The sequence below is a fragment of the Vidua chalybeata genome, chromosome 16 (assembly GCF_026979565.1).
Source record: "Vidua chalybeata isolate OUT-0048 chromosome 16, bVidCha1 merged haplotype, whole genome shotgun sequence".
In the NCBI taxonomy this organism is placed as follows: domain Eukaryota; kingdom Metazoa; phylum Chordata; class Aves; order Passeriformes; family Viduidae; genus Vidua; species Vidua chalybeata.
The window spans coordinates 3,347,840-3,367,384 of record NC_071545.1 but is presented as its reverse complement, the minus strand read 5'-3'; the positions used below and the strand labels follow the sequence as shown (position 1 = coordinate 3,367,384).

Genomic DNA, 19,545 nt, shown 5'->3' with positions numbered 1-19,545 from the left:
GCAGGGATGTAGCCTCAATGTGCCTTACCCAACATGCAGAGAACAGCCTCAGAAACACCATAACCCTTCTCCCACAATACACTAACAACCAGTGGTGGGGAGAAAATTCCAGTTTTCCTAACTCCCGCTGTTCCCCTTGTAACATCATAATTGCAGTCATACGGCCTGGAAAATGAATGCCTACTAAGGGGATTTCAGGTGTCTATTGTCTGTATGATGCAGAATGATTCTGTATCATGATACCTGTATGATTCAGGTGTCTACTGTCTGTATGACCTTTGAAACTTTTATCTTGTGTTTCCAAAGAATTGCAGAATCCAAGGCTCTTTCTCAAAAAAGTTTTATTTTTAACAACTAGGAAGCATTACCCTATTTCTAGGAGCCCATGGAGCTTTACACAGTTGGGAAAACACACACCACTGATCTGAAAGGGATGATTCTGTATGTCCCAGACTGGCAGAGTTGGGGGGAGCTTTTCCATCCTGCCAAGCTGCAGGAGCCTCCTGCCACGCTCCCTGGCAGTGAAGCACATCCAGAGGGTCTCTCCATCTCACACGGTGATGCTGTGAAGCAAAGCTGCTGCAGCTGCAGCACTCTGGGTCTGACAGACCTTGGCTCTGGCAAGGGTGCCTTGTGCTGTTTCCTGTGTGCTGCACAAAAGCCAATCCCTGCTCTCAGCTGCTCCTGTGCCACTGTGGAAAACAGATATCATCATGGCAGGGCAAGGAAAATCACTGTCTAACACCTGGAGTTTACATGTGCAAGCTGGGACCCTGACATGCTGCTTTATTAATACAAGGAAGGCATTTCTGTTTTATAATCAAGTGTTCAGGCTGTTCTTTGTCACTGTAAAAGGTTGCTGCAGCTTTAACACAGTGAGGATTAGGTGAATCATTCAAGTTCTAATTGCCTCTCTCCCCACTTTGTTGGAAGCATTACTAAAGCAGCACCTTACTTTGCAGAAAGCCACTTGTTTCTTCTTTATTTCCTTAGAAATAAAAATTTACCTAGGCTGACTGTAGAACACCTCGAGGGAAAACACACCAACCAGCAGAACTGGAGGAAATCCAGTGCCACTCCTGTTTTCTGAAGGGACAGGCAGCAGAACCAAAGGAGTGACAGGCTGGACAGCCTCACCTCAGCACCTGGAAAGGTGGTGGGGGAAATGCCCTGGAAAAGATCTCCAGGCACATGGAGGACAAGGAGGACATCAGGAGTAGCCATGGATTCACCAAGGGAAAGTGATACTGGGCTGAAGGATGGCTGGCAGGCAAGAGGAGCAGTGGGTATTGCCTGCCTTAATTCAGCAGCACTTCTGACACCGTGTCCCTAGCAGATCCTCACAGAGGAGCTGTTGATAAAGGGGCTGGGTGAGCAGACTGAGCTGGATTCAGAACTGGCTGAACATCCAAGGGTCCAGCTGCAGCCCAGCAACCTGCAGTGATTTTGCATCACCCTCTGTGGGTACTTCATGAAAACTCACCTGCCTCAATGTTTTAGACTCACTTTGTTTAAAATCCTTTAAACAGCTTTAGGTTCTTTACCCTTTGCTCTTTCACTCTGTACAGAAAGGCACAGAATGTCATGGTATTAAGTCTCTTTTCCTAGAAAATGCCCTCTAGGCAATTAATATTGAGCTCCTTCAGATGCTGAGCCCTGTGTGAATGACATTTTGGTTGTTTTACCCCTCCCCAAGTTTTGGGAAGACAGCTTGTGTGTATAGCACAGGAGCCAAGGGACCTGCAAACCCATTTGCTCTGAGATCTGGGAAGACAACGCTGTCTTAAAATATTATGGGCCTCAATTAAAATACAGCTGAGGGCAGCAGGATGAAGTGAGGCTGGGAGAGAAGCAGAGCTGAATGCTGGCAGGAGCAGGGATGGAGTGCTGGAATTCCAACCAGCTCCTGTCGCTGACAAGCACAGGCAGAGGCAGGTTCCCTGTTCAGAGCATTTCATTAACTTCAGCCAGTTATTGCTGTCTGTCTTCTCATGCACAGATAAGAATTGCCTTGTTTGTTTGTGGCTGAGTTTATGTTAAAGAGTTTCCCAACACCTGATGGAGAAGATTTCCTCTCAGAGAGGTCAGTTTGCAAACAGCACACATTAAATTCAGCATGGGCTCATATCCAATGCCAATGTGCTCCAGAGACACCTTAGGCTGTAACCTTGACTTCCAACTCAGAAGCTTTGTGAGTTAAAGACTTTTCAGCTCTGTTGTAAGCTATTACATGACCTGCACTTGGCCAGCCATGCTCTCTTGCCCTGTTTTATACAGCCCTAAAAAGGAGTTTGGTTCTGACCTTTTTCACAACTTGATTGTTCCTGTGCTGTTCTTTGGGCTATAATGTTTATGGATCACAGAGGCCTGCATAGATGAACTATTTTATTACAGCCATTACCACTGAGTAATCATCATGTTTGAGAGAGAAAAAATTATTTTCCACACATGTTTGCAGAGAAGTCCAGCTGCAGGATATATATGCACTGATGGTTTTAAAAGACTGGAATAATTCAAGGAGAAAAAATAAACTCAGAGAAGAACAATGTCATTCAGAGAATGACACAACTACACCTCATCCTGAATACAAAGCCAGGGTAGTGTGCATCAAGTGTATGAATGAAAAGGAGCAGAAGATTTCTCTCTTTCAACTGCACATTGTAGCTAATGATGCAGGAAAGCAGGCTGTCCTTTTGTGCCAGCACAGATAATTATCCACTGTCACCCACCGGGGCAGAATCCATTCCCTGCATTTGCAGAGGTCATCCCTGTGATTCCAGCCCTTCATGGAAAACACACTACCACGTCAGGAGGGATAAATGGAAGTACAACACAGCTCTACAAAGGCAACTTGGAGGAAGTTGAAGCCTCTCTGCTGAGTCCTTGCCCTAGTTCTAACACCAAGGCCTTTCCTCCTTCTAATAATTTACAATATCATTGCTAGCATGTTGCTTTTTTATTGATTTCTGTTATGAGGCTGGTGGGAAATGAACACTAAGAGGACAAGAAGCATCTTGTCCAGAAAATAGCCTGTGTGATGGGCTGCACCTTGCTCCATGTCATGCCTGTCACTGCAGTGAGGAAAAGGGAAAATACAAACACAGGACAGGCTTTGGTCAGAGCAAAACATTTCTTGAAAAATCAGAAAAAATGCATTTGGCAAAAAAAGCAAGCAAGACAAACATGCACAATAAACAGTTGTACCTGTTGTAACCACATTAACCTGAAGGAAAAGGACAGGAAGGTAAAACACTTGATGAAGTGACTTAATTCAAAATTTCTAAATATTTTTTCCCCTCTTTTTAGGCCCAGGGGGACAGGAAGAAGTCACAGCAAGTTACCTTACACAGCCCTGCTCTGCTCACCAGGCTGCTCAAGATTCAGAGTTCTCAATCAGCTGTGGCAAAGTCAGCACAAGTCCCCAGTCTTTGTTCACAGTCATTGTTTGTAAAATAAATTAGAATTACATTAAGGGGTTGAAAAGCCTTTCCAAAATATGCTGTGGCTCGTGTCTAAGGGAAATGTGCAGTTCAGGTTCATATCCCACCATCACTCAGGTACCCAGTGATTATAGCCAGACCTTCCCTCCCAGCTGCTCCTTAGACCCATCCTCCCTTCCTTTGCACCCTGAGCTGCAGGATTAGGGGATGTGTCACCTCATGCCTTTGCCTGCAAAGGAGAAAGATCAGAAACCCAAGCCTGCTTACAGGTGTTACAACTGTCCAAAACCAGGCAAGTTGCCTAAACTGTCATCAGTCTAAATTATTTCCCTCCCTCTGTCTCCAGTTTCTAAATGGTCTTCACACACCGAATGTAATCAACCTCCTGCATGGCTCTAATTATGCCCCACTGCTGAAAGAAATACAACAATTTATTTTCACTGAGAAACACCTACTTTCAGAATGCAAGGAGGACTGCAGTTTAGAAGAATGCTGCTGTAAGGTGACATTTCACAGCCTCTTCTCTGTATTTACTCACTTACTCATGCAATAATGCCCAGTGCTGGAATACAATGGCAGAACATGCTCAACCCACTGAGTACTGAGGGAAAAAGATGTTTATTCTTAGTACAGGAGATCCAAATTCAAATCTGCAAGTGGTTCCCTGTTTAATGATTCCATTTTATCTTCCCTTGTCAGTGCAGCAGAGGAGCAGTATTTGTGACAGTGATACATTCTCCTCTTTCTGATTCTGCCATCTTGTGTCTGAATTCAACTCTGGGAATCATATATCTTCATTCCAAGGGCCATGTAGACATCACTGATATCCAAGAAAACCTAAATTCTCCATACACATGGAGGATTAAAAGTTTTATTTCATTGCTCAAGTTAAAAATATTAAATCCAGGCAGTTTTCTATATCCTGGTTGCATCACTCCATTTGAGAAAAATACCAGCATCTGAAAGCCAAACTCTTCAGTACAGCTTAGAGCAGCAGCAAAAACTCTCCTCAGCTTTACTGAGGATGGAAGCAGGTTCTGGACAAGGCAGGAAAGTCTATAAGAGTGGCAGGATATAACCTCTTGTCTCAGCATCTGACCCTCGGCTGGGTGCAGCTGAGCCAAATCAGGCAGCTGGAGCCAGGAATTAGGAAAGAAAACCAAATCCTGCTTGTGGTTTATTATTATACCCATTTATTATTTTTATTTATTTTTTATTATTATTATCACTGCTTTTAATGAAGGGATGGGACCATCATCGGGCTAAGAAGGATTTATTGCTCAGACAAACATCAGTCTCAGAGGCCGTGAGATCTATGAGAGCAAGCAATCAGCCATAGCTCGAAGTAGACACAAGTTCTTTATTACAAGGCATGATATAACTTTCTAACCCAATGGACAGTTGCCACAAAATTTATTTTGCTTTTCTAACCTATCACCTGCTCCTTAGGTTTGAAATGTGTGTGTGTATTCTGTTCCCATCTGTCAGAGTTGGGGCAGTTCTCTTCTGTTCATTGGGCAGTTTTCTTTATCTCTACCACAGCCAATCCTCCCTCCAGGAGATCTCTTCTGTTCATGGCCACTGAGTGTCCCTGCATGGCTGAGAAAATTCCATCATCCCATGGGGAGAGGCTCTGCCCAGGGGAGGAGCCAAGCATTCCTACCTGGATACAATCTGAGATTTTGGGAACACCACAGCAGCCTTTGCCCACTGCATTCCCAGAGGAGCAGCTTTCTTCCCCACTGCATTCCCAGAGGAGCAGCTTTCTGCCCCACTGCATTCCCAGAGGAGCAGCTTTCTGCCCCACTGCATTCCCAGAGGAGCAGCTTTCTGCCCCACTGCATTCCCAGAGGAGCAGCTTTCTGCCCCACTGCATTCCCAGAGGAAGCCCAGGCCCATCTCCAGCAGCCCTGGAGCTCCAGAGGAAAACTCCAGCCTTGTCCAGGATCCTGCTCCAGCAGAAGCACAGCTGGCACTGCAGGAGGGCTGAGCCCCCATGGAATGGCACTGCTGCCACCACCCTGACCCACAGGGTGTCACCTCCTATTCTGGCTCTGGCAGTGGTTTATTTTTTTTGTACTATTGCATTTCTATTTTAATTTTCCTAATTTGGAGGGAGGGGGTTTACATTTTCCATTTCAAGGAAGATTCCTGCCTTCCTTAGCAGACACCTGTCTGTGCAAACTAAGACACACCTTTACTTACTTCCACTGCACTATTGATACTTTTATCCAATGGGCTGCTATCACACGTACACACAAAAGCTTCTGTTATAACTTCTGAACCCTCAGCTTACTCTATACAACCACACCCCTACATTAGAAACCCTTCTCCATCTTATCAGTGCAGTTTCTCACTTAAGGCATATTCTTACTTACAACTATAGAAACATATGTTTATGTTTTTTCTACTTGATGTCTGTTTATTTTATTTTAACATCAATCCAAGCTTCTTTTAAAGCTGCAGATCAAACCCTTCAGTGTTTGTAGAAGTTTCTATCTTTCCATCTCCCACAGTTTTTCTGTCACCCAGGAGCAACAGCGCGGGGTTTGAGAGTGAAGCCAGGTCTCCTGCGCCCCTCACCAGGGCCACCTGCCCAACTTAGGTTCAACAGGACTCAGAGGTGCAGGAAGGGCCTGCTCAGCCTCACAGTGCTGCATTTTGATCAGAACTGAGCAATGAGCAGAGCTAAAAACTGTCTGGTTTTCAAAGAAGAAATGCCAGCTACATCCAGGTGTTGGAATCCTGGACGCCGAGAATTTTAAAATTTCTGTGCTGAAGGGCACAGACCCACAGGAAAATGCTGTATTTGACCTGAGGCTGTGGAAAAGGCTTCCAAAATGGATTGAGAGCACTGGGATTGCAGGTGTGTAGTTTGATTAGAAGTGTGTAAAATCACATGGTGGGAAATTTAGAGTTTGGGGGTTTGGAATATAGAAAAATATATGGGGCAAAGTGGAGGTTTTAGGGCTTTCTTCTCCACCTTCTTCCTCATGGGTTTGGGTGGTATTCTGTAATTGGACAGAAAAGTCCGCATTGCAGGACACAGGTGGTTGGTTATTGGGTTAAAAGTGAAAATCATTTAGGTGTCAATCTTAATTGGGTAGTTTAGCCTTAAAAGACCTTGTAGAGAAGGATAGTTAGCCATTTTGTAGCTTGATAGTAGAATGCTGTAGGAACTCACCACTTGTAATAGAGATAAGAAATAACAAACATCCAAGCCTGATCATCTCAGGTGCCTTCAATCCTGACCTCGACAGAGAAAGGAAAACAAAGCCAAGATCCAGCACCCAGGGACCTGCTCTTCCAAATGGGCTGTGATCAGGAAAATGGACAGTGCAGAATTGAATGGCAACTCAGCATGGCATGGGAGCCTGAAACTGCTCCCTGCACAGCACTGACATCTCCTCTGCAGACAGCCAGGCACCCACAGCTGAGCTCTGAAAACCACCGTGCACACAAACCCTGGGGATGTGCAGGGGGAAATCTGCAATCCAAAGGAACTCTTGCTTAAAGGGAGATTTTAGTGGGCTACTACAGAGGAGTGGTTCTAGTGTACTGTTTGCAGTAAGATAAATAGATTAATTCACAAAGGGAAAAAAGACAGGACACCTTTTTTATCCTCAGAGGAATGAAGGGATAAAAACTGTTTTGAGCCATCTTGGACATCATAGTCTGGACTTTTATAAGAGCAGGTAAGATCTTCAGCATAAAGTGAAACAGGGGAAAACCCCAAATTCTGCTAAAGTGCAGCACATTTCCCTTTCAGTGCTGCTTGATGGTTGTTCTGCTGCCTCCAGGAGCTGCCCAGGCACACACCTATAAACACTACAAAGGGTTCAGACCCCCTGGCTCTCCCTGCTGAGGGCACAATCTGAGCCAGGCCAGACACTGCCTGCAGTCAAGGATGTCCTCCCCCAGCATATTAAATGGCCTTTAGAGCAGCTTTAAAGGCTCCAAGAGGAGAGAAAATCCCTCCCAAAGGTACACTGCACTGCCAAATCACTCTATGATTCTTACTTACAAGATGACAGCCACAGCTCTCAGTGTAATTGATGTTTTCTTTAAAACCTTCTTGAAGAAACAACCAGGTTCTGTGGCCAGAGTGCACTGGAGCAAGGCTTCCTGAGCTTTTGATGGATTTGGGCCCTGATATGGCAAGTAAAATTCTGTGATCTGTGCTAGGCAGAAGGTCAACAAGATACATATGATGGTCTTTTCTGGCTTCAGGAGCTTATGAACAGCAATTCTTTACAATCCATCTTACACATCCCCATATTGCCTTGATTAATAAGAGTGGAGACGGGGTCAAAATATTCATTTCTGATGTACTGATTTATAAAATACCGAAGTTCCAGTCCCTGTAGGCAGGAGATTGAAGTGCCAGAGCTCTGTGTGCACATTGCACATCCCTGAGCTCAGGTTTGTTAGCCTGGTTTGATTTACACACAGTAGGTTCTGTCCTGCAGCCCTGTGCCCTTAGGAAGCTGATAGAAACAGCATTGCTGAGCCTCCTCCTCCTCCCAGGAATGCATTTATGGCTGGTTTAACAGCAGGTGTAAGGCTTCTCCTGCATGCAGACAGCACATCCCAGAGATTTTCCTGCTGTCTCACTGCCTCCAGGTCCCAGCCCTGACAGGTGGCACACCCATGGGTGCCAGAGGAGAAAGCAGGGAGCAGCCATGGGACAGCACCCTCCTGACCAAAAAACCCTCAAACCCAGCTCACCTCCACCTCACTTCTGTACTGGGGTGGTTTCAAAAGCCAGAAAGTACCAGTGAGGTCTCTCCAGGTCAGCCCTCATGTCTTCAGCAAATACTTTCTAAAAAGATTAGAAGGAAAGAAAAAAAAAAATCTATCTGATGTGGTTTTTACCAGGGGAATACATTTTGCTGTGGGCAGAGGTAGAGCTGTGCCACTTCAGCAGAGATGCCAGAGCTCAGCACCCACAGTGTCACAACCACCTGACCAACAGTGCCAGGAATTGGAGCTGTCAAGTAGAATCCAGCCAATTTTCAAGGCATCACATCTCCTGCTCCATGCCTAGGAGGGGACAAACCCTCCACAAAACAGAAATGCCACTGGACTATTTAATTTCTATGAGTTTGCTGTCTCCTAAGTGTAATATCTAATTAGTATCTAACCTTCTTGCTCTTTGGGAGCATCATTTACATATTCAGTGCATGGTTAGCCATACCAGGTGCTCAGATTTCTGAGGATAAGAGGTCTGTTATGACTGTGTAGGAAAGTGGCTTAATTTGGAGCAGCTAAAAGATTAACAACCAGGGAATCGCCAAAACATACAAATATATATGTTTACTGTTAATATTAGTGTTCACTGAAAATGTAATTAGCAGGCTTAGCTCAGATTCTTGTAGATTAATTAAGAGTTATGGACGAGGGTTTGCTAAAGGAGGCACTTTGGGGACAGGAAACATCTGCCCTGTGCACAGCTGGATGAGGCAAAGAAAGGTGGGACATCATCCCCAAAAATTCTTCTGAGATGTGCTGTGGTAAAAGCAGAGAAAATTTATAGAGCTTTTCCCTGACATCTCCCCACTTTTTTCTAAAGCCATTTGGATTCTTTTGGGTCCCTTCTGACTCAGGATATTCTATGAGAGACACATGGATCCCCCATTCTGAGTGTCCTGAAAAGGAACATCACCACTGTCCTCAGCACATTCCATAATCTCTTATGTTTAAACATTAAATCGGGCCAAATCTAATTAAATAGGTATTTTAAATCTGATCTATAGTGGTGTTAATGAAAGCAGGTCATAGCCCTCTTTTAATCTTTTTTCCTGTATTCCTAACTAGAATAAGAAAAGTTGTCTTTTTACCCTTGGAAAATCTTTGCAGTTGCAACATATGACTGGTTAGAAAAAAGTGAAAAATGACAATTTGTTTCCATGAAAAATTTAGGAAAATATGTGCTCTCTCCATACAGTTTTTACTTGCTTTTAGTTGATTTGGTTCATGCACAAAATGCACTGAAAACATATTTTTAAATACCATTATTTTAAATCCCATTTAAATACCTTGCTTTTATTTGTAAATAGTGAGAAACTTGCAATGCTTTAACCTCTAGAGTTATATCCCATAATATCCTGCATTAGTAAAAATATTATTTACCACCCCCTCCAAAGAACCTCAGACACTCTGGTACTAAACCCTCAGGAATTCGCTCTCTTTTTTTGTTGTTGTTGTTTTTTTAGGAAGGATTATTGATAAACGTCTAGAACTGGAATTCAGCTGACAGATCCCGTGCAACCATTCCTGCAAAGTATTCCCACGGGGATAATTTCCTGTGAGAGCTCCCCGTGTCCCAGGAGCAGCTGAGGAGGTGAGGAGAGGCACAGACTGTGGAATAAAGCACCGGGCCCAGGAGGGGGTCAGGGCTGCAAAGCCCAGCTCAGGAGAAGCAGCTCCTCTGCACACAGACATCTCCAAGCCTCCTGAGCTCATTACAGTCTCCACAAACTAATGAAGATCACTAATTAGCTATTCCAGCAGTTTCCCTGTCAGAGAACACCCCTGCAGTTTGTCCTTCCTGCTGACACCAAGCCCACAGAGCATCCCTGCCCTGATCTAAAGTTATTTTTCTCTAGATTTACCCTGGATAAACTACAGCATTCCCTTTCAATAACAAGGGAAAGCCTTCAATAACACCATTAAGTAACTCACACTTTGCTTTTTCTCATTAAGAGGCATTTAAAAGGAAGCCATTAAATTTATAGAGGGTTAAAACCAATAAGAAAACTCAAACTGCTCACTCATTAACTCGTTCACCCTTGTGCCTCCCAGGCTGTTATTTCCTTTCTTATTACCAACTTGCAATAAACTTCTTACTTTACTGCCCTGCAAGTGCAAAAATGGAATGGTGGCTACCCTGTGACCTGATTTATGAGCAGAGGAAAGCAGCAGCTCAGTGTGCATTGCATTATTGAGACCTATGGTACAGCCTCCCTAATGTAAAAATGATTCATGACTTCATGCACAAACTCAAGCGTTCAGGCACATTGTTTCCTGAATCTCGTGGTGTTTGGAAAGCTGGCTCGTTTATCTGTGGGCCCAAGAATAGGGAGGGGTTTGTGTTCAGCTGATAGAGGTAGGGCAAGTCTGAGTTAAAACTTGGGTACGTCCAAGCAGCACCCTTTGCCATGAAAATGAATTTTACAAGATAATTGTTGGGCATAATATATATGTAAGTTATTTTCAAAGAGGTCACAATGCTTTAAAACAGTTTGATGTATTAATAAACGTGAAAGACAGATTCAGCTTTTTTTTTATTCCAGGTAAATACCAAAAATTAGTGCCTTTACCTTCCTCAGAATTCTCAGAGCAGCCTCCCTTACAGATAATACACTTATTTAATTTCTCTTAAAATTCTGTTTCTATTAAACCCTCTCTTAAGCTGTATTGCTCAGGCAGTGGATCAGGACTGAGCTGCAGCCCCCATCCCATGGAAAGCAGAACCCACAGCTTGGGAAAGCAGCAAAAGCCAGCTCGGAGCCAGCAGGAAATAAAAACAGCTCTGGGAGCCTCAGGGAGCAGAACTCCAGCCCTTCCTGACCGAGCCGTGCTCCGGGGTTTGGGAATTGTGCACTCCTGACACACACACAGCTCTGGGATGTGGGAATTGTGCACTCCTGACACACACACAGCTCTGGGATTTGGGAATTGTGCACTCCTGACACACACACAGAGCTCTGGGATGTGGGAATTGTGCACTCCTGACACACACACAGCTCCGGGATTTGGGAATTGTGCACTCCTGGCACACACACAGCTCTGGGGTTTGGGAATTGTGCACTCCTGACACACACACAGCTCTGGGGTTTGGGAATTGTGCACTCCTGACACACACACAGCTCTGGGATGTGGGAATTGTGCACTCCTGACACACACACAGCTCTGGGATTTGGGAATTGTGCACTCCTGACACACACAGCTCTGGGATGTGGGAATTGTGCACTCCTGACACACACACAGCTCTGGGATTTGGGAATTGTGCACTCCTGACACACACACAGCTCTGGGATGTGGGAATTGTGCACTCCTGACACACACACAGCTCTGGGATGTGGGAATTGTGCACTCCTGACACACACACAGCTCTGGGGTTTGGGAATTGTGCACTCCTGACACACACACAGCTCTGGGATGTGGGAATTGTGCACTCCTGACACACACACAGCTCTGGGATTTGGGAATTGTGCACTCCTGACACACACAGCTCTGGGATGTGGGAATTGTGCACTCCTGACACACACACAGCTCTGGGATTTGGGAATTGTGCACTCCTGACACACACACAGCTCTGGGATTTGGGAATTGTGCACTCCTGACACACACACAGCTCTGGGATGTGGGAATTGTGCACTCCTGACACACACACAGCTCTGGTGGCCGCTCTCAGAAGGGAGTGTTTGCTTCACTGCGAGCTGGGGTAGAGCCAGAGCAAAGAGAGAGGTTTTGAGCACATTCTTCTCTCCTCCAAGGCCACTCTGACTCTGCTTTTTATCACTAATTTGATGTGGGATGAGAGAGGTGGGGAGGGAAAAAGGAGAGGTATCACCTTGAGAGTGAAATTCAACATTCAGAGGGGGTTTGATAGCATATTTCTCAAGAGAGAAAAAAAGTTACAACAACCATCTTGTGGAGTTTAGTAAAAGAACAGAAAACCTGTCTTACTGACTGTTAAAAAGAGACAAGAAAACATTTATTTCTAATTGGAAAGAAGTGCATCCCACCTACTATGGATTTGGGATAATCCTCATGTACATGGGTTCATGTGCTCTCCATTCCTACAGTGATTTATCATTAAAATTTGATTTTGAGGGGACTGCAAAGTAGCTTATTAGACAATTGAATAATGGAGAAGAGACAATAGTGAATTGATTTCTTTAGCACAATGAAAGCTGACAACAAGAAATTAAACATTACTAACTTTTATTATAAAGTACTGGATCAATACCTCTGGCCAGAATGCCCTGTTTTCCTAATTACATCAGCAGACCACGAATGCTCTGATTGATGAGAAAGAAAGGAGATGGAAGGATGGAGGGGAAAAAAGGGAAAAATGTGTCAAAGAGGCAATCTGGAGAGTGTGAAGCAAGGCTGGCATTGCTGCTCTTTGAAGGATGCAGCTCTGAGTCCTGCCCTGAGCCTTTATTGCAGTGGCTGCTGCAGCAGGGGTGACACTTTCTGTGCCACCCCTGGGTCAGCAACGCCTGAGAAGCCCCTGCTTCTCCCATGCACAGCTCACAGAGCATGAGGTAACTCTTGGCAAGGCTGCCAGCCCTCATAAAATAAAACAATCCCAGAGAGGAAGCCAAGAACCCCTTAATGCAGAGGCCACGTGAGGTTTTGTGTGGCCTCCAGCGCTGCAATCTCAGCACAGCTCAGGAGGCTTCTGGTGAAACACAGGAGCTACATCACACTGTGCAATTGTGGTTGTGTGACTGTGAAAATTGTGTCTCTCCACACAGGAGCTACATCACACTGTGCAATTGTGGTTGTGTGACTGTGAAAATTGTGTCTCTCCATGCCAGCAAAGATGGCAGAGGGGGGAAAGGACAGGGAAATGGTCATTGTTTTCCAATTTCAGTGGTGTTGCCTAGAACCTTATTAACCAGAATGTTTAAGCAAGGTGCTCAGTTAAAGAAATCCTGAGTTTATCCCCTATGGGTTCACTTGTTGCATTCAAGACTTAGATGGAAACTGGAATTGAGTGTATAGGGCACAAGGTTCTACAAATAATTAATAATTCTGATCTTAAAATGAATCACATAGACAAACCCATGTTCTTGAGTTATGCCTTGGAATAAAATACCTATTGGAATATATTCTATACTCCTGGCTCCTGGATGCTGGCATGTATTAGTTGCACAGCAGTCTCAAAGTCATCCACTCAAGTCTGGGGAAGAGAGAAGAATTGAGATCCCATGTCTGCTGGGCACCAGGCTAGAAAACAAATTTTTGTAATCTGCTTAATTCTCTGTGCCTGGAAACCCATCTCTGAGAAACAGTCACAGCTGCCAGACCAGCATGGCCTTTGGAGACAGCAGCACACCACGGGGACAGAATTTGCCCAGAGAATCGGGGACACAGAGCTCCTAAAGCCCAGCTAGAGCAAGAGGAGACAGCTACAGCAGGGCTGCTGTCCTGAGGGAATGAGAGGAGGGAGAGCAGGGGGACTGGGGAGACAGAGACACTAAGGAGGGAGAGTGATGGAGAGACAGGTTGGATTTTCCTGTGATTTCATTTTATATCAAAATTTTCTTGGATCTAATTCTATTCTTCTCCGCTTCTTTTTGACTGGCTGCTTTCTAGGGAAACCATTGGTTTAGGGGAAAGATACTAGATCAAATATATGGAAAAAAGTAAACAATTACCATAAGTTGGAAAAAACTCAAACCTAAAGGATAAAGAAGATATCTCAAACAAAAAGAGAAAAGAAAATCAATAGTGAAGTGGCAAGATCTGTAAAAGAGGACAGAAAAAAGTATCAGCACACAGAATAAGAACTCACTAATGATACAGATCAAAGGGAAACAGGAACACAAATTTGAGGAATTGAAGATGCTCTGAATGAGAAATACAATATCAATATATAAGGTATGAATAATTGTAAAACATCAAAGTACCACTCAAAATTCACAAGTCTCATACTTGAGATTTATGAAGTGGTGGGAGAACCATCAGGAGCAGTGAAATTCAGGCTGAATACTGAGGGGGAAAAGGTAAAAAACAAAGCAACACCTACAAGTGGTCCTGGAAGGACTTAAGAGTCAAATCAGTCCCTACACTAAACTTGATAAACACAAAGAAAGAGAAAACTCACTTTTGGTTTTAAGCTTGCAGAATGTCAAGAGAAGAAGAAGCTACTGTAAGCTACTCTGGAGAAATAAATATTGCTTTATCCAGTACATTGTAGCTTCTGTAACACAATCTCAGCTCTTCATTCATTCCTGAGCTCACATCCTGAGATACTCACATCTGAAATCTGAAAATTCAGGTTACTGTGGCAGGTTTTATCATTTCACAGATGTTCTGTGGCTACTCTACATGGAGTGGAAAATTCTCAAACTGGTTTTTGCATGATCTGTCTGTTATCTCCTGAAAAGCACAGACAAAGAACTACCAGAGTAGCCCTAACATCAGCTGGAAAACAAGATTATACTACTTAGATCTTTTAAAAACCTCTTACACAAGAGAGGCCAGACCAAGTGTCTTTGAAGGAAATGGGAATCTTGCCATAAGCACAAGAGATTTTATTCAGACAGGAGGTGAATGTTGAAGTACAGAAAACTGTGAGACACTAAGTAATCACTGCTACAGAAAATCCAATTAGTAAACAACACCCCTAATGCCAAAAGCCTGTTCCTTGAATGGCTAATAGAATTGTTTTGCTTGGATGGTTTTGTTGCATATATTCCCCCTTTTTCTTGCTTTTTTAATATTCTGTTCATTTAATCAAGTTGAATAAGTGACTCAGTAAATATTTGGCTGCTGCCTGCTAATTTGGGTAAGAGATTTCATCCACTTGCATTTGTTCTGTGTAAAACACAGAAGGATTGGGCTGCTAATGGAACAGATCACAGGTGAGCAACCTTAATTCTGAATTAACGAGTTTTCTGGGTAGCTAATTTATGTTTCTTAAACCCTTATGGCTTCAGGCTCTGCGTTTCTGGAAAAGCCAGATGACAAAGAGAACTGGTTTTAGCAAGACTTTGAAGCTGGTGAGATCTGACTGCACAGGGCAAGCAATGGACTGGAGGGGTCCAGAGTGAGGGAACAAAAAATGGAATTCAGTGCTGATCCATGGGAAGTGATGCACACAAGAGGAAAAGCCATCCTGGATTGACAAAATCTGGCACCTTGTTAGCATTTGGGGAAAAATAATAGATATCTTGAAGCTATAATAGGTCAATTAAAGTGTCAGTTCAATGCTCAAGTGAAAGAAAATAGCATGTTAGGAATTGTTAGGAATGAATGGAGAACAGAACAGAAATCATCATTATGGCATTGAATAAATCCACAGTGAGTCCACAATTTCACCATTTTGTGCAGCTTTGTTCTTCACCTTCTGCAAAAGAATCAACTAAAATTAAAGTAGAGGGCAGAACAATGATGATAATCAAAATTACCCAAGAATATTTAAATCAAATTCACTTAATCATGGGAGGGGGGGAAAGCAAAGAGGAATATAAACCTGGGAGCAGCAGAGACAAGGGGGAAATGGTTGCTCACTCTGTCCATTAACACAAGAACTAGAGAGGAAGTAGTAAAATTATCAGCATGAAATTATCAGCAAACAAATTCTGCTTCATGCTGCCCTCAGTTGCACTGTGGATTTCTTTGCTTCAGGATGCAAAAGGTTTACTTGGATATAAATTCATTTGATACACAGAAAAAAAAAAGGCAATTGACAGCTTCTATTTTTCCCACCAAGGCAAGGGGAAAAATCTTTTTTCAAAAGCAAAATTCAAAGCAGGAAGTTGTTAAGAGTGAAATGCATGTTCATTTTCTTTCTTCTCTCTAGAACCTTAATGATGGCCTCAGCATTTTCTCTATAATGGGACTTCAGGAATTCTTAGGAGAAACTGAAGGAACAGTAATTGAGAGATTTTTTTTTTTTCTCTAACATCTTCCACACTGGAAGAGCTGCAAGAAAGGGAGCCTGTGCTAGGCACCATTGTTGAACCAGTGAATGTGCCAATAATGCCAAAGATCTGACTTCAACTCCCAGCTTCAGCCTCCTTCCACAACCTGAGGCTGATCCTTTCATTTGTCTGTCTTCCTCTGAGTAGAAACCTTTCTCCTAATCCACTCCTGCTGATTTACTCTGCAGCCTCTTTGTTTTGGGGCTCACTTGCCTGGCACAGAGTGCCTGACATGGTCTGGGACACAAAGGCTGCCTGGTTCTGTCTTCTGGATACAGCTGAAATGCAACTCAGCACACTAAAATATTTATATTTTATACTATATAGATGATAATTATATTGGTATATATTTATTATTTATATAAATCTATTTATATTATTTATATATAATATTGTATTTCTTTTTTAATATTATACTTAGACTGTCTTTGGGCCAAAAAATAAACACCACTCTCCATTTATTTCCCCAGTTCAGCTGCTGTTCACCTTCACAGCCACAGGTGTGAACCAACACATTGTAAAATCAAGCTATGTCAGACAAATGTCAGATGCTGTTTAGGTAGCACCTGCAGGAAATAGTCTGTACAGCCTTTAGTGCTCAAAGTGCCTCTCAGTGAGGCTGGAAAGGCTTCTGAGGCCATTCACAGCCCAACCCATACAATTTCACTTCCATTCTGGGATACTAAAAAAGTGCTTGGATTGCAGACAGATGTGAGAGGTGCTTCCTTTGCAGCAGGGCTCGGAGAAGTGTTGAAATGGAAGGATTTGATCTGGATCAGGTTGAGGAACCCCAGCTCTTTTTCCATGCCCTGAGGAGCTCTGGTACTAGCACAGAGATAAGTGCACTTTGCTGTGCTTCCAGCAGGTTCATTCCAATAAAGCTGGTGCTTTAAGAGTCCATCCACTCTCAATTACAGATAATTAATCTGCTCAGAAAGGCAGAAAGCAAAACACATCTACAGCACCCACAGTGCCAAAGAGACAAGGGCAGGCTGCTCAGCAGGAGAAGGGCCAGAAATTCTCCATCCAAATGCATTTGCACAATAAAAATCAAGCAAAGCAGCGACAAAAACCCAAACCAGCAAAGCTCAGTCTCCACAGACATGTGGCTTTTAAACTGGCATTAAATTGCACATGGAAGTTCCAATAAAAGGACAAATTAGTTGATTCTAGGCTGTATCCATCATCATGAACTCCCAAGCAGGAGCTGAGGGGGCACAAAGCAGGATTTTGGTTGCATTCTTAACTCCCAAAAACACCAAAGGGTGGTTCTGGGCTTTTTGATTTCTCTGTAAGCAACAAAACTCCTCCCTGCTCATGCTGATCCTCACTCAACATCACTTAACTCCATCAATAGCTAAGGTCCAGGGAAGGCAGTGGAAAGGTTTTTGCATTTGCAGAGCCAAGCCTTTGGTTCTAGATTTGTAAAATGCTTCAAGCTGAGTATTTCTGCCCCCAGTTGCCTTTTGCAGAGCTGGTGAAGCCTCCATAAAACCTAATAAAATTCCAGCCATTTTTGAGTTCTGTACATTCTGTTCTTGATCATAAAGTGGGTTATGCTTCACTACTGCCTTCAGGCAGTGTTTGTTGCAATTAAATGCCTTGATACTCTTATCAGAAATAGAAATAGCCAAGGAGGAGTGGCCTAGGAAGTTTTCCAAGGGTTTAAAGCCTCCTTGATGGGTTCATGGCTGGGAGTCCCAGGTTCACAACACATCTCATCCTAGCAAAGTGATTCACAAAATACTGAAAAATCTATTTTCATATTATAGACACCACCTTCACTTTCTATTCAATGTAGGCATCAACTCAGCCCTGCAAAAATTTGAAGTCAAACTCAATTTGAATTCTAGCCAGTGGCAGAGCTTTGCCATAATTTGTATTGTTGCAGTGTTTGCAAGCAGGAGCAGCTGCCTGTTCCTATTGCCACACAAAGGAAAAGCTGGTGCCTCTCCAGGAAGTGAGGAGGTAATTGCAGAGAGATGAAAACAAACAACTGGAACAATATCAGGTAGCAGTGAGCTGGCTCTGAGCACAACATCAGCTGTGCAATTGCTGCAGGAAACCTCCCTGCACCACGCTGCCCTTGGAGCAGAGCAGCCTCATTCCTGGGGGATGGTGAAGGTTACCCAGGCTGGGCTCAGGCTCTGAGGGACTGCTGAAGGATGGGCAAGGTGGTGGTAAATCAAATCAAATCTATTTAATTTGCAGCTCTACTCTTGGCACTATGGATAAGGTACATGAAGTAGCAGAAATCAGGATGGTGAGAAAAGGCTGTATTTTAGTTTTCTTGACCAACCTCTAAGGTGATCTCCAGAGAGGGAGAGGAAGCCTGTGATGCTGACAGCAGAACAGCAGCACTGCCATGGAGACAGAACTGTTCTCCTATTGTGACATTTGTGAGAATGTCACATGGCCCAGTCTTTGCACACTGAGATGTCAAGGCTCAAAGACATTTCCTGGTGCCTTTCAGTGTCCAGAGGCACTACAAACCAAAAGTAAATAACCCCAAGCATTTACAGTTGCTGTAAGGCCCAGACTATCAGTCAACAAACCATTTATCAAGAGTTTCTGCACTATGTGAAGATAGATCCAGAGCCTGCAGCCCTCAGGCTGGATGTCATCACATCCAGGAATCTTCATGGCAAGACCCCCCTCCCCAGCAGATTTTTCCAGGAATTCTTGCTGACAGCTTCTCTCAATAAAATACCTGGAACAGGCTTGGGCAGGGCTGTGCAGGCACTCCAGTCTGCACGTCTGCTGTCCCTCTCTGTGCTTTATGATCTCAAATACATCACTGGGGGGAAAACATTGCAGTGATGTATTACTAATAAATCTTTAGAGTATTGTCACCTCAGTGATGAATTGCATGAGCACATTGCTGAAGTGCTGCTCCTCTGAAGACATATTATGTAAAAACAATTTCCTTGGATTTTTTTTTGTTGTTGTTGTTGTTTTTAGGGAGTTAGGGTGCACACTCACGAGCTTATTTCTCAGCTTTTTTGATCCCTCAAGAGTGAAATCACTATCCAGCATTTTTCTACACCTTGTAGGTGGAATAGTGTGAAACCACTCCACTGCACTCAACCCCATTAAGCAACAGGAAGCAAAACCACATCAGATTAAAGGAATTTCTGGCAGGGTGCAAAACAAAGGTTGCTTGAATATCAAATAAAGGCTGGATGTTAAGAATTTAGCCAAGGAGAAATGTTGCAAACTGGTTCATCCAACAGAAGCTTTAAACCTCGCTTTCTTCTTAATTCTCTTTACTGCTGATTTCCCAGGGGGACGAGTGCTGGTTATTCCCAAGCAATGCAGGTTCTGAGAAGTTTCCAAACTGCCAAGCTCATTTCCACACCCTGCACTGCATTCCTCCTGTGTCACTTTGAGGAAGGAGCCACCAAAGGAAAACCAAGGCACAGAAATGTCGCCCTGGT

General features: G+C 43.7%; 1 long non-coding RNA gene across 1 annotated transcript; it reads right to left on the bottom strand.

Annotated features, from left to right (window-relative positions):
* Positions 1 to 441: 441 nt before the first annotated feature.
* LOC128795988 (uncharacterized) lies at positions 442 to 18,529 on the bottom strand. The gene is made up of 3 exons (XR_008433684.1): positions 18,408 to 18,529; positions 8,169 to 8,262; positions 442 to 692 (listed from the first exon to the last, which is right to left on the bottom strand). It is a non-coding gene; the product is annotated as an uncharacterized LOC128795988 (long non-coding RNA).
* Positions 18,530 to 19,545: the final 1,016 nt, after the last annotated feature.